The sequence below is a fragment of the Haemaphysalis longicornis genome, unplaced genomic scaffold (genome assembly GCF_048455015.1).
Source record: "Haemaphysalis longicornis isolate Haplotype H1 unplaced genomic scaffold, Haemaphysalis longicornis Haplotype H1 scaffold_25, whole genome shotgun sequence".
Taxonomy (NCBI): domain Eukaryota; kingdom Metazoa; phylum Arthropoda; class Arachnida; order Ixodida; family Ixodidae; genus Haemaphysalis; species Haemaphysalis longicornis.
This window is the reverse complement of record NW_027526314.1, coordinates 6,123,198-6,137,254: the sequence shown is the minus strand read 5'-3', so window position 1 is coordinate 6,137,254 and position 14,057 is coordinate 6,123,198. Positions and strand designations below refer to the sequence as shown.

The window sequence follows — 14,057 nt, the reverse complement described above, 5'->3', positions numbered from 1 at the left end:
GGTTATAGGGGCAGATGCAAGCATTTTGGCTAGAAATGCTCCTCTGCAGTTATTAGCATACTCAGTCATGCATCGTTGTATCTGATGGCAGGTCATTTAATGGCAAGCTTCCCAAAAAGACTCGTTATAACACGAAGTTTGTAAATTATATGCCAAACAGTGCTATGAAACATTGCCAATTCTGCATTCATCACAGATGGCTAAATTAACTCCAAGGATTTGTGTTTAAGTCGTCAATGCAACAACCACATGCTATGAGCTTGTGTGGCATGCGCTTTGCACGATCAGGTACGTGTTGCGACTGAAGTACCGCTAGGTTGTGCACCAAGATGATGTTTTAGGTTCAACATGTTCAATGAAAACCTCTTATTAAACAAGAAAAGAATTTAATTAAAAGGGGGGGGTGCTTGCCAGCTACGTTTTTGTGCTCTGTTCGGGACACCACAGGGACTAGGTGAAGTTGCAAGCCACCAAGTGATTGCATTATTGCAGTGGGGCATCTGGTTTCATTTGGTAGCTCTGCCATAATGCTAGCATGAAGTTCACACGATAACAGCATGCCTGCCGCCATCCTTCTGTGCCAGAATAAAGTGCAGCTGGTATTATTTTTCCTTGACATGTTTATCCCATATAGAGCTGGCCGGGGACCATGGGATAGAAACGGAAGCGCAATAGCTCGTTTGTTGACAAGATTAAATTAGGCAAAAAAAAAAAAGCATTGCAGCAGCTCATAAGTTCTTGCGGGAGTGAACTGCCTCTTGACGATCATAATTATATGTGGAACATATAAACGCCCAGTGGGGCTCATCATACCACGAAGGAAAGACCACAGATAAGCACTTGACAGATTTATTGTTCTCAAGTACACCAAACAAGCAAACACAAAAATTCATTCCGACTCTTATTATGCTAATTCTCGTGATACGCAATTATTTTTACTCGACGGACAAAAACAAAGCAGATTTTTGTTCTGTGAACGCGTCAAAAGGAGGTGCCACTTTACGTAAATCACCGGCTTTTAGCTGCCTGCTACCTAGCTTGAAATTGCAGATTTTCTTCAGGTCCAAATTTTGCCACGCTGGACGACGACACAGCAGAATGTTCTGTGGTCACGCCAAACAAAAGTGCCACTTAGCCTAAATCGCCAGTTTTCAGCCTGCTTTCCAGAATTTTGTTGCGCGTAATACCAGGTGCTGGGGTGATAGCCGTACTCCAGGTGGCACCTTGAAAGAGAAGGAAAGCAATAAAACAAAAACAATAGTGTACACACAGGACAGTTTCCAGCAGCGCGGGCTGCTGTGTGGCTTAACTTGGTTTTCGGACTTTTGCGGTCCTTTGCTGGGGCTGCTCACGGAACGCAACGTGCTATACCTTGAAAAGAAGAATTATCACCGCCACCAGCTCCACGCAAAAAAAAAAAAAAAAAAAAAAAAAAACTTCGTTCACAATGCCATGTTTGCAGCAGCATAGCGTGCCTTACCTTGGTTTTTAGATTTTTGCGGTCCCCTGAGGCCGCCGATGGAACGCCACGTGCTACACCTGGAAAAGAACAAAAGATCACCGCCACCAGGTCCACGCACAACGTCCATTTTTAAGCAGATCGTTGCTGCGCAGGCTTTACTTTACCTCCGTCCTAGGTTTTTGGATTCTTGCGGTCCCCTGCGGCCGCCGATGGAACGCCACGTGCTGCACCTTGAAAAGAACAAAAGATAACGGCCACCAGCTTCACGCGCAACGTCCATTTTTTAGCAGATCGCTGCTGCGCAGGCTTTACTTTACCTCCGTCCTTGCGGCTCAGGCTCAGCGCGCGAAAACCATCACGGCGTGCCATGGGGTGGCACGTTTTGCTGCAGCTGAAAAAAAAAAAAAAGGCAAAACACATGAAAGCAAAACCCTTTCGACGGGAATATGTACTGCTTACCTTGAGATTGTTGTGCGTTTTCGGCAGAACCATAATTTCGTTCCGATGGGCTTTCACGCCAAAAAAGGGGCACTGGCGAGCAGCACGTCGTGCACCTGCTGCAGCTGGGAAAAAAAAAATAAGAAAGGGGGCAAAACCCTTTTGCCGGGAATATGTACTGCTTACCTTGAGATTGTTGTGCGTTTCCTGCAGAACCACGATTTTGTTCCGACGGGCGATGACAAAGCAATTTTCGCGCCAAAAAAAGTGGGCACCGGCGAGCAGCACGTCGTGCACCCGCCCGCCGCATGCACTGGAGCCGAATGAATGAACCAGCAGTGCCGGCAGGCTCGGCCGGTCGGCCGCGGCCGCAGCGCGGTGGCGCCGCCGTACGGCCAGGGACCTTTCTGGGGACCTTTTTTGGTTCCCTAGGCACCCTGGGTCGCCTAGGGAGACGGATCGCCTTCTTGAGCGTTGATTTCTGTTAACCAATCAGCGTTTCCAGCCGTTCCTCCCCTTATACGCTACTGGCCGGTGTGCTCCGCGGTGGTTCCACGGCTGTCCGCGGCTGTAACTGAGCGCCTGTAGTGAAAACACGCGGCGGGGTGCGGCCCCCATCGATAAAACAAAATACAGTACGTTTTAGAAATACAACTGTCGGGCAAACCATAACATGAAAGGTGAAATTTTTGTTTCTATCGACACACACCAACCCCGAAACGAAAGTAAACAAATAAGAGCTGCCCGCTTCGGCACTATTCATGAACACCCCATTCTGCGTCCCGTCACAGTCACACCGCCGGGGACACCAACTTGATGGCGCGCCAAATCTAGAGATCGCCTTATCATATTACTCCGAAGGCGATACGATCACACCGGCCGAGCGAAAGTTGCCGTAGTACGACAGGCTCGTTGACCGAGGCAGCCATGAGACACCGACAAGAATCGGGCCGCGATGAATGTGCCTCTATTTTGTTAGTTCGAAGAGCGTAATGAACTTCGTAAGGTCAGCGAAGCGGGCGTACCTTCTCACTATGTATGCGATCCGTATCTCGTGGCTAGCGACGCTTCGCTGACTTCGCTTTACCGAAGCTCCACATGCGTACACGGCTGGCACATTAGTAGAAAACGTAAGGCATGTTAAGACCCCAAGAAGGGTTACTCAACTTAACTTAGGAAACGAAAAATCAAAATCAACCGATGTTTCTCTCATAAAGCGCGAAACAAAAGTACGAAGAGCACATTTTTTTTCGACTGCTGGACTCGCGATCTGCTTTCGAGCTAAAATTTGCGATCGTACTTCCTGGAATAATAAGTAACTCAGACTATGGGTATCAGGTATTCGTGGGGGTGGGGATCAAGAGACGCTTAGTGGGCAAGCGCTGTTCAAAGAATGATTATCAGCTTCTGTGCCAGCAGTAGTGTAAAAAAAACTTTTTCAGAGAGGTGCAAAAACATAAGGTAAACCTCAGCTTTGTGTCAGCGGCATTCGAAGAAGGTCAGTTGTTGCGCGATGGCCGAGGGGTCTAGACCGTCAGAAACACCGGCTTGCTCGAATGTGATAGTTCGAATTCCCTTGGGGGTGGCTTTTTTTCGTCCTGACATGCTTGCGGAAAGTGATGTATCCTTTCTCGTTGTAATCTGCGTACAGCTTTCCACTGCTACGACATGTATTCATCCAAATAACGAGGAGCTTGCGATTTTAGTAGAAATGTAGTTCATGTGCACCACTTGTTTCACCAGTGATATTGCCGCTGTTTAAAAGTAATGAACAAATACTAACTTTTCAAACCAACAGTTCTTCTAAAGAAACTGTAATCGTACGACTAGGATGAACAAGTGCGCTTACGAATAAAAATGCACCACAAAAATCATTTGTCTGATATACGTCATGACTTCGGTAGATTTGGACTTCGCTTTCTCCGGCCAAAACGCTGACAAAAACAATCTTCACATGCATTTATGCTCGTTATGATAAGAAACAAAGAACACAAACAGCGGCGGAATTGAACAAATCTGCAGCCACGTATGATTTTTCCCATCGCTGAAATGCACACACCAGCTTCAAGCAATGATTTTTATAAAGTCCACATTAAGGGCCTACGTTTATGCTGCTGTCTGACAGATGCCCATGTCCTTCTCCCGTCTTTGAAGAGCTATAAAAAAAAGAAATGCCATGAAAACATCGCGTCCACTGCCTCAGATAGCCACCCTTCGGTACTGACAATTGTGGAACCGCTGAAAAAGAAAAGAGCGTCGCACGCTTGTTCAGATGTTTCCCACGTTGAAAACGTACGTCTTCAAGCATAGTTATTCCTTTTGCAGCTTTAGGTTGGCAATACAATTCACGTAAAACAAATAGACATGAGCAACGTAGCCCTGATTCCCATTCCGCTGCAGTGGCAGCCCACTTGCACCCCTGCCATATCGCTTCTCGGCGGCGCCACCAGATGTCGCCACAAAGCGCAATAAAAAAGTCGGATTGGACATTGATGCTTCCACGTACAGAACTCTTCAGAACGGCTTAGATGTCTTCAGACTGTCCTCGGATAGTGAGTTAGTTGCCATGATACTACCCTGCAGCAGACGAAGTCAGTTATTTGAATGCAGATGAGTCGGGACCAAAAACGTTGTAGTTTACGCGCTTGTGTTGAAGACATTTGGCTTGCGATGACCCACCAATCCAGCCTAACCGAGCAGCCAGCAACATGCATGTATCGATTTTACATTATCGAAGAATATACCTGAAGCTACGAATGTGCCAATCAGTGTATATCATAGCGACAACAAAGCTATTGTGACCACCGTTGCCAAGTGACAATGATTTGGCAGTTCTTTGGGTACTCCACATTGCCAGGGTGGAATTATCTTGATTTTTTTCGACTTATTCAGTCACTCAAGCGGGGGCTCAAATTTTGCATTTTTTGTGTAGCCTATCTTAATACTTTATCATGGAAACTTTATATATGTAGGACTTTAAGGAATGATTGCGCGGAAGTGCATGGTGTGTTCGTTGTTACGAGGGGCGGTGTTACAGCTCACAAAACACAGCTCGTACAACAGTGGTGAACAAGTTTTACCCTATCTATGTGTGCAGAAACTTCCTGATGGCGGTACGCAGAAGCAGAGAAACAACGTAAGATGCCGTGGATTAGAAATTTTGATGATTTTCTATGCTCTCTCTTTGATTAGGCATTTATTTCAAACAATTCCGGCATCTAAGTTAGCGGTCACAATGGGAGGTTAATTTTAGTAAAACAAACCTTGAACGCCGGCTCTAAAGGGTGTCCATCACACTAGAACCTTCGATACGAGCACAATAAGACGTTTACATGTGACTACTGAACGTTGTCATAGAAAGCAAAGTACTTTAATAAGGAACGCATGTGATGTTTTAGCGAAAATAAGCGTCGGTTTTTAGATTAGACATCGACAGGGGTATACTGAACGTTTTCAGAAATAAGAATGTTTTGTAGGTCTCATAACGTATAGTTTAGACGACATGAATTCACTCTCTTAAGAACCAAGAATTCACTTGTTCTAAAGAAAGATGATGAAATTAGGCCACTATGAACAGCATACAAGGCGATATTGTGAATCATGTAACGCACGCACGTAACCACGAAAGTACAGAAAAGAAGGACAAAAGCGATTTTTTGTGTCTTTTGCTGTCTGCTTTGGCGTGGTTCTATTCACGAGACATGTCGATCAAATAGCGCCGCGTTCAGAATTCTTGCCAATAATTAAGGCACGATAGCCGGAGGGCTGCCAATATAGACAGCCGGAGGGCTGCTGAGTTAGCAAATAGGCTATAAATTTTCACACTTCTGTAGCCCGCTTATGCTGGCATGCTGGTGCAGGCACGCTGGCAAGCGGTCCAGCTGTTAACGGGGCACGACGACACGTGGACGTGGTCGCGGAAACACTCATGTTAGCCTTTGTTGAGGCAAACTGCGTGGTCATTAAAAACTACGAATTTCATAATGGCCGCTCCCCAAATACTCAATTTCTAGGAACTATTCGCGACCTTGCGCTAACATAGACAATATGGACGTGCGGGCATTACAGTTCTTGATATCTACAACGCTTTCCACAACGCACGTCACATCCAAAACTTCTCTCTAAACTGCATAACACCATTGGAATTGGAAAGGGCACTAATTGGCTATAAGTTTTTTTGCCATATCATTAGCAGTTTCTAGAATTTGAAGCACAGTGCTCGGTACACTGCAAGTTACGTAGAGTGTACCAAAGGGAACAGTATTCGGCCCAATCTTGTTTCTTTCTTGGTTTATAAATGATATTGCAAATACGATAGATGCAACAGTATGGTTGTTTGCACATGATTGCATTGTCTACAGAAAAATAAACACCCAGAATGATCAAATATCGCTAAATGACGCGCTGAAAACATTTCTAAATGGTGTCAAGACTGTCAAACATTACTTAACTTAGACAAGTCTCTTTGCGTGACCGTTACTAGAAAACAATAAAATCCACGTAGCAGTATATGATCGATGGAAACGTTCTCAAACAGCGGCAGAATATATATACTTGGGAGTTTTATTTTTCGCCTTCATAAAAAAAGCGGCCGCCGTGGCCGGGAATCACTGTTTAAATGTGTTTCTGTTTCCAACTAAATGAGAAATCTGTCCCCGTATTAAATTAATATTTATTGACCTGAGTAGGTTCGGGTAGTGAAAAACTTGCACACTGACCTAAGGATTAAGAAATAGATTTCGTATATTACTGCTACGGCCTTCTCTGCGCTCTACTCTCTCAAACACTCCCTGAAATCAGCTTCACCTGAGACCGAACTACTTGCCTACACCACCTTAGTACGCTCGGTACTACAATACGGAATAATAAGTTGGTTCCCACACACTTAAACGTGCCTAGAAAAACTAGATAGTTTTCAAGGGAAAGGCGTTAGGTTTATTGTCCAGAATTACTGACGCCACGACTCCCCCACTGAGCTTTTCACCCGTGCTGGGCTCCCAAATATCAGCTGCCACGCTATATTCCTTTGCCTACTGAAGATTGCCAAAACTAATTTCTTACTACCGGCAAATACCACAAGCTCTAGAACGTAACCTAGCAGACATTTAGCCGAATAGAAATTTTACACAGACATATTCAAGCACTCATTTCCCCCAAGCAATCAGTGATTGGAACGTCCTACCAGTTGCATGCATAAATATTCGCATTTTTATGCCGGCAGTATCAAGCCCGGACAGCGTCTGAGCATTGCCTGTGTCAGTTATCTATTGTGGTTTTCAGCCTGTTATTTTTGTGTGCATGTGTAAGTGAGCGCTTATTATATTGCTCGGCCGTGTTATCATTTTTATCCCGAATGACAGATTTTGGTTCACAAAATGGTATATTGTATAATCTTGAATCGCGAACTGGGGCAACCTTCCTAGATCGTTGACTTATTTTTCGTGCTTTACCTTTCTCTTCTTGAAATACATTATTGTAAACGCAAAGTGGCAATGAATTTTTTTGAACGCGTGCTATGTCATTCTTCTGACTGTATTCCTTAACTCCCGCAAAAGCCTCCGCTATGAGGCTAGCAGTATGTAATAAATAAATAAATAAATAAATAAATAAATAAATAAATAAATAAATAAATAATGACCACCCGCGTATACGGCTGTTGTGTACACACCCGTGAATACATTCTTAGATCCAGCGAAGCTCTCTCTAGATAAGGTTCCTTGAAGTTTTGTTCTCCGTCAAGGAAAAGATTGCCCTCGGGCTGTCTACACTCTAATAGCGTACGTAACTAGTTCAGTCAGGCTCTTCTAAAGGGACGGTAATCGTCCACGATGGCACACTATCCCAAGGCTCCATGGATCTTGTAAGACATAGAGTTCCATAGCGCGAAAATGTTTTGATCGTTTACTTACTTGCATGCTTCCTCGCTTGCTTGTTCTGTCTGACCTGTTTTCTGGTTTGTGTGCTTGCTATTGCAGGTCGACGGGACGCGAAACGGTGTCTGGTGGGCCAGAAACCTAAATTGCGCCGACCGAGCATGATGTGACCGTGCCGCACTATTGGCGTTGTCTTCGCCGCTAATTTTCACTGAAGCGCAACCACGCGCTACGTTAAGGGTTTGGATCAGTCTACGACTGCAATACCAGTAGCACGGAAAGAAGTCTATCGTTGCCTTGAGTTTCTACCGTTCTTCAAAACTGTGTCCCCGTGTGTCTTCGAGATGTCGGCGCACGTTAAAGATCCCCAGGTGGCCAAAACTAATCCAGAACCCTCCACTATACGGCGCGGCTCATCGGATGTGTAGCATCGGTGCGTTAAACCTCATACTCGATCGATCAATCAATCAATCAATCAATCAATAAATCAATCAATCAATCAATCAATCAATCAATCAATCAAAATTTTGGGTCGCCTCAGCTTCGCTGGTCATCCCCTTCAATGAGTAAAACGGATAATGATTTTAGATGCGGAGCGTCCTATGCTCGGGGGTATGTCCCGCGGGGTCGGCGGTGGTCCGGTGTCCGCACACCACCGTTTCTTGGCCAATCCCCCACGTCTTATACTCGGGGGTATGTCTCTCGGGGCGTCCGCACACCACCGTTTCTTGACCAATCCCCCACGTGGGTACGTGGCATAGAAGAGGAACAACAACAACAACTCCGGTTGTGCTTCGGCTTGACTCCGTGATTCTTCAGATGAAGTAGGATGGAAGCAACAGCCCCGTGAGTGAGTGTGCTGACGCAATTAAGTGAGAGCATCAGCGCAAACACTAGCAGCAATTACACAACTACAATCCACGGAACATGTATCGATCTCGTCTTTACCAACTGCAACGGCGACGACTGCATACAACCGCTGCTACGAGATCCACTGACTGTGCACTTCAGCGACCATAAGGCCGCCATCATCAAAGTAAGAAGACGTGCTACAGTGCTTCCGGAAGAGCGGTGCGCTCTTCTGCAGGAGGTTTTCGATAGCATGAGCCTCTTTACTGACGGCGCCACATGCTCTCCCCGAAAGAGGAAGCCCGAACAAAAAATTCCCCCGCATTTCCCCGAGGGGGAGAATGTGAAAGTGCGAATGCACGGTTGTCGGCCCGCTTGCGGCGCTTGCTCTCGGCCCCCGCAGCCCACCGCCTCGCCGCCTTCTCTTCCATCTCTTCCATCGGGTTTGTAGTATCACGTGTACACCACGCAGTTATCAAGCCGCTATAACGCCGCTGAGTCGCCAACGCACGCCGCTGACGACGTAGTTTGAATGCGTTAAAGATATAAGGCGCGTTACTAACACTGATATCAGCGTCGCGTCCGTGGCTTAGTCGATAGAGCGTCGCGCTGCGGCCGCAAAGTCCTCGGATCGAAACCTGGCACCGGATGCTGTTTTTTTTTATATAGAGAGGAGGACTGCGGACGCCGCCGCCGCCGCCGGCGGTAGAAGGTTTGGGGTCGCTTATAAAGTGCATTCGCACTTAAAATGGCATACCTTGAACCCCCCGTGTTTGCAGTCATGCAAGGTGCAAACAAATCTGCGAGATCGCATTAACGATGTGAGCTTAGCCTGGCGAAATCGTCGTGGCTTCCCTAGCATAGCGAAATCTTCGTGCGCACGTGCAATTCAACGGTGCCGCGAAAGAGCCATTTATCGCGTTTTGTGAACGCCCTCCTTTTAAAGTTTGAAGTTTGAGGGTTATTTATACCGGTTTGTCGTTTCGATCTCGCGGTCGCACCAAAGTGGCGTTGTCATTTGCCATAACGTCGTGTGATTATGTCGCGTTATTTACACGATGCTCTTTCTCAGTAATGAATGGGATATTTAAAAGTTGCATTACAATTCCCAAAAATCTTTGCTGGCCTGATTATGGCGGCGACAAAACGTCATGAAGAGCACCAAGCCAAATATCGCGGGCAAACCTGCACTTCTCAAGAAACCACGACGACGTGGTTTCTTGGTCAGTTAAGTGCAGCCACTGAGCCACCCGCCGCGGTGGCTCATTGGCTAAGGCGTTGCGCTGCTGAGCACGAGGTCGCGGGTTCGATTCCCGGCCGCGGCGGCCGCTTTTCTGATGGAGGCGAAAAGCAAAAACGCCCGTATGTACGACATTTCGCCGCACGATAAAGATCCCCAGGTGGTCTAAATTAATCCGGAGCCCTCCACTACGGCGCGCCTCATCGCCTGCGTTGCGTCGGCGCCTTAAACCCTACAATCAATCAATCAATCAATCAATCGACTGAAATAACATCAGAACACCGCAACGTTTCAGGTGGCATACGCTTGCAGGAGTGAAACAAAATACGATGGGAGGTCTGTACCAACTACATTTTTTTCGGCGTGTTTCTTCCTTGCATTCTTTCATGCGTTCGCAGCGATGGTCTTTTGTAGCCACCTTCAAAGGACGTCGTTTGGCCTATGGACACCGACACAAAAAATTTACGAATTCCCCCACCCTCGAAAAAAAAAACCTGGGCAGTTCATATTTTCCCGATTTCCACCAATTGCTCTATAAAAATAATTTGCAGCCAGCGAAACCGGAGGGAGGCTGCCACCCCAAAACAGGGGCAGGCGCAGTCGACCAAAGGGAGTAGTGAGGCCGCGGCCGGAGTAGAGGCGCCAACAGCCGGGAAGACGTCATGGCCGCGTCACGGTGACGCCTTCCTTACATGGGAGGGCTAATCGTTCTGCAGGCATTTTCAGTAAAGTTGCTTCGCTCGCTCGCTCGCAGCACTGCACCAAAGTTTAACTTGCGTTTTTGTACTACCTATTCAAAAAAAAAATTACACCCATCTCCCCGAAGGGAACCACGAGTAGGATTCGGAGCGTCATGGGGGTTCCGTTTGCGTTTCCGTTATGTTTGTTAGCCAAATTTGGTGGAAATGTAGTGAACCCCGTAATGCCCATGTATCCTACTCATGGTTCCCTTCGGGGAGATGGGTGTAATTTTCCTTAGTGTATGCGTATATACGCGAGTGAGACGAGATTGATGTGGTATCTAAAGCTCTTTATTTGGGTTTGCACGTCTTCTTACTTTGATTATGACGGCCTTATGGTCGCTGAAGTGCACAGTCAGTGGATCTCGTAACAGCGGTTGTATGCAGTCGTCGCCGTTGGAGTTGGTAAAGACGAGATCGATACACGTTCCGTGGATTGTAGTTGGGTGTAATTGCTGTTAGTGTTTGCGCTGATGCTCTCACTTAATTGCGTCAGCACACTCACTCACGGGGCTGTTGCTTCCATCCTACTTCATCTGAAGAATCACGGAGTCAAGCCCAAGCACAACCGGAGTTGTTGTTGTTCCTCTTCTACGCCACGTACCCACGTGGGGGATTGGCCATGAAACGGTGGTGTGCGGACGCTCCACGGGACATACCCCCGAATATAAGACGTGGGGGATTGGCCAAGAAACGGTGGTGTGCGGACGCCGGACAACCGCCGATGCCGCGGGACATACCCCCGAGCATGAGACGCTCCGCATCTAAAATGCGCGCGGGAGCGCATCGCTCGCCGGACGTGTTTGACACATGTCCAACCGAGCAATCCGGTTTCCGACGCGGCGCGTCAAAAAAAAAAAAAAAATTTCCCCGCATTTCCCCGAAGGGAAGAATGTGAAAGTGCGAATGCACGAGTTGAATTTGCGCGGTTCGGTATTGTTTGCGAAAGAGAGATCACACGCACACACACACAACTACGAAGAAAGAAAGATGCATTTATTCACAGACACCTATTTGTGTTGTCGTTGTACTTGATTGCTAGAGCGGATCTCAGCTTTGAAATTTCGTGTCAGTACTCCTTTAAGCGGGTGCATTAGCCCTTCTCACGCCCGATTCCTGGCCAATCCCCCACGTGGGTATGTGCCATGCACAGACACCTATTTGTGTTGTTGTTGTACTTGATTGCTAGAGCAGATCTCAGCTTTGAAATTTCGTGTCAGTACTCCTTTAAGCGGGTGCATTAGCCCTTCTCACGCCCGATTCCTGGCCAATCCCCCACGTGGGTATGTGCCATGTCAGCGGCCAGGCAGCGCGCGCCCATCTCCCCCCGTTGCCAAGGATGGTGGTGGTAAACTTTATTCACAAAGGTAGAAGAGGAGGGGGTGGAGTCAAGGGTGGAATCCTATTTCCAGGACTCCAGTGGCGAAAGCCCCTAGCTTGGCTCTTTCCAGCAGTTCTCGCTGACTGGAGAGGTCCCAGCTGGACAGTGCCGCTTCCCAGGACTCTATTGATGTCTTGTAGTTGTTCTGTTGCCATATGGTCGGGCAGTTCCATATAGTGTGGAAGAGGTCTGCCTTCTGATGGCATTTCTGGCATTCTTCGTTATACTTATCCGGAAACATGAGCGCTAATCTAGACTTACGTGGGTAAGTATTTGTCTGAATTTTCCTAAGATTTCTGGCCTCCTCTGCGACTAGTAGAAGATGAGGTGTCGGCATTGTTCTTCTGCTTAGTCGGCATAACCGGAGTCGGTCGGTAGCCGCACTGTATGGAGGAAGGGCGTATGAATGCTCAGGCTCCCCGCGGTCCATGATTTGCCTCGCGAGGGAGTCCGCTTTTTCATTTCCTTCCAGTCCCTGATGGGCCGGGGTCCATATTATTTTGTGTTTGCCTTTCGGTGTCAGAGGCATTATATTCTTTGCTGTTTTAGGAATTATTCCGCAAATTAGGTTTCTAATTGCTCTCGTGGAGTCAGTAATTATGGTGAGATTTTTCTTTTTGTGCTCGGCCCACCTTATGGCCATTAGGATGGCGGTGGTTTCGGCTTCTTGTATGCTCTGTTTGTTGCTCATTAGGAAGTCTAGAGCTTTCCCGTCGCAGTTGACTACCACCGCTGAGGCGTTGCCACGGCTGTTAGTTGACTACCACCGCTGAGGCGTTGCCACGGCTGTTAGTTGCCGCGTCGGTGTAAACTGCGTCCGGGTCTTTGCCGTATGTCTTCCTTATGTATCTTGTTCGTGCTAGTCTTCTTCCTTTGTTGTATGTGGGATTCATTTTTCGGGGAATCGGTGCAGTTCTGAGGCTTGCTCTTTGTTGAGGAGAAAGTTCTGTCGTTCTCTGTATGTACTCTGAGTGGACTGAGTACCCGGCTCTTCTCAGTATTTCTCTTCCAGTCTTGGTATTCAGTAGTCGTTCTTTCTGGGCTTCTAGGAGAGTCTCTGTGACCTCCCGAAAGGTGTTGCACACTCCCAACTTGTACAATTTCTCATTTGAGGTGTATATGGGAAGACCGGGAGCTGCCTTGTAGGCTGTTCTGACGAGTGCGTCGACCCTCTCATGTTGATTTGCGTCGATGTGGTGGTACGGTAAGCTGTAACTAATTCTACTCATGATTAATGCTTGCACCAGCTTGAGAGTGTCTTCTTCTCTCATGCCTTTTCTTGTTCTTGTGATTCTTCGGATGGCTCTAGCCAGTTGTTGTGTTGTTTTCTTTAGCTTGTCCAAGGTGGTGGTGGCCTTGTTGTCGTTTTGTATGTGCATGCCTAATATTCTTATCGTCGGTTTGAAGAGAATGTTTTGGTTGTCAATTACTATGCTTCCAGAGGGAATTTCCTCTTTGGAGGGTCTTATTCTAATGAGTTCAGTTTTTTCCGGGGCACATTTTAGGCCATTTCTTCGTATTGGCTCTTGTAGCTCGTTGATTGTTTCTTGTAGCAAGACGAGGAGATTCCTGGCCAATCCCCCACGTGGGTATGTGCCATGTCAGCGGCCAGGCAGCGCGCGCCCATCTCCCCCGTTGCCAAGGAAGACGAGGAGCGCGCGCACCCGCAGCTGTTGCTATGTGGACGGACGGCGGTCGCCGGAATTCAGGGTCACTTATAAAGTGCATTCGCACTTAATATATAGCAGGTTGGATGCGCGCGGGAGCTGTCGGTACAGCGGGTCATCCGGTTGCCAAACGGGTTCTCTAGGCGGAGACGCGTGCGGGGACGCGTCCTTTTCCGCTTATGTGTTCGGCCGTTAAGCACGGGACACATGGACGACTGGTGCACGCCATTCGCATGCAACCGAACGGTACGACTGATAGTTAGGAACGGTTTTGGCGTCATTCGCTGGTCGGAGGAGGCTCACGACGTGCGACTGGCGAGCCAGATGCAGTCGTGCCATCGTTGCGATCGTCATGCGGCCACAGCCAATGAGAGCCCAAAGGTGTCACTGCTGAGAGATTCTTTCAG

At 47.6% G+C, this 14,057-nt stretch overlaps 1 long non-coding RNA gene across 2 annotated transcripts; it reads right to left on the bottom strand.

Moving 5' to 3' along the window:
* Positions 1–1,192: 1,192 nt before the first annotated feature.
* On the bottom strand, positions 1,193–2,224 carry LOC144172653 (uncharacterized). Of its 2 annotated transcripts, XR_013323080.1 has the most exons (5): positions 2,087–2,224; positions 1,922–2,025; positions 1,780–1,853; positions 1,481–1,692; positions 1,193–1,223 (listed from the first exon to the last, which is right to left on the bottom strand). It is a non-coding gene; the product is annotated as an uncharacterized LOC144172653 (long non-coding RNA). The 2 variants fall into 2 exon arrangements; XR_013323079.1 differs by lacking the exon at positions 1,193–1,223 and having other exon boundaries at positions 1,461–1,692.
* Positions 2,225–14,057: the final 11,833 nt, after the last annotated feature.